The sequence below is a fragment of the Egretta garzetta genome, unplaced genomic scaffold (genome assembly GCF_000687185.1).
Source record: "Egretta garzetta isolate BGI_Z169 unplaced genomic scaffold, ASM68718v1 scaffold347, whole genome shotgun sequence".
NCBI lineage: Eukaryota > Metazoa > Chordata > Aves > Pelecaniformes > Ardeidae > Egretta > Egretta garzetta.
In genome coordinates, this window is record NW_009260184.1 from 445,850 (window position 1) to 447,382 (window position 1,533).

A 1,533-nucleotide genomic window follows, 5' to 3' on the forward strand; every position below is an offset into this window, starting at 1 on the left:
GGGGCGCGAGCAGCAGCCCCGTGGGATGCCGCTCCCCGTGGGGCGCGAGCAGGTGGGAGAGGATGAATTTCTGGTGCCCCGGTGCCTCTCCCGTGCTTCAAGAGCAGCCCTGTGTACCAAAGCCAATATCGTGTGCGAGTGACACTGGAGCATGTGGCAAAAGCCAGGCATCCTCTTGTGCCCCTTTCCCGCGTGGCTACTTAGGCCAGAAAGCCCCCTCGTTAGCCCGTATAAGCAGCAGTAGCTTTTCCCCTTGTCTTTCCAACAGCAGCTCCTGGCCCAGCCCTGGGGTACAGGCTGCTGACTGCCTGGCTGAGCTGCTCGGAGCTGCTCCGGAATCCCACGCAAGGAAAACTTCTCCCCCCTGGGGCCGCTCATGCAGCGCGGTAGCACACGACTGCCACCCTGCACGACTGGCAGAGGGCCACCACCGCTGCCCTCGTGTCTGCTCCTGGGCCGCTACGCTCGCGTGGCGTTCACAAGGCTTGGCTCGGTAGTTGCCCTGCACAGGACCCTGCTGCTGATCCCAAATCCCAGCTCCCACCCCTAAGCTCCCCTCTAAATCCTGCACCTTCCCAGGACCGATGAGTCCTGGCTCCTGTTCGGTGTTTTACATTCCAGTGAATTTTAAATACTCGTCATCAAGTCCCCCCCAGTGTATCCAGAAGAGAAGCGCTTCATCTAGGCGCTAAGGAAGCCTCAAAGCCTCAGTTCTTCCCTGCCCTGCCAAAAACCTGTAGGCCTGTGAGACTTGCAAGCTAATTATGGTCTCCGAGAGCTGCTGCAGTCCGTGCCTCTGTGCTGCCGGGACTGCGGATGTGGGACTGAGTGACCTCAGAAGTAAGAACCAGAGGGTGTTAAGCCTGCTTAAAAAAAACCAGAAAATTCCGCCTTGACTGAAGGCACAGGGTCTGCTCTAGTTAATAATCCGCTTGCAGCGCAGCCTTTCTGGGCACCCTCTTACTTGTTAGTTTAAAACCTCCCTGAAATATCTCCCGTCTGGGTAGGTAAAACTAGTAACTCTATGTTTCACCTCCAATTCTTAGGCAGGAAAATGGGATTAATCTGACAGTGTCTCGTGTTTTAGACAATCCTGTATCACATCTGTGATTCTCTGCTGCTGAAGGTAGAGCAGAGAGGTGCGCGCTAGCCTGTGACGTGAACCGCCCCCGCGCCCCCCAGCCTGTTCTTGCACCAGGCGCAGCCGGTGTGTAGCTTCTCGGGCAGAATTCGCCGCTGCCAACGCGCTGCCGGTGGTGCCAACGCGCTGCCGGTGGTGCCAACGCGCGCTCTGCTGTCCTCTGTCACTGTTGTTTCTTTAAAGAGAAGATTGGAAAAACATAAAAATCCGTGTGTCGGTCCCCTGGCCCGGCGACGGGGTGCTCCGAGCGCAGCGGAACGTGACGCGCGGGACGGGGAGGGAGAGCCCGGCGCGCGGGTTTGAGGCGCGGCGCTGGCTGGCCCTCGGCAGGAAGGCTTTGCTCTGCCAGCCCTGGCGAGGTGCTGCGGGCGGAGAGGTTCTGGTGCAGCGGA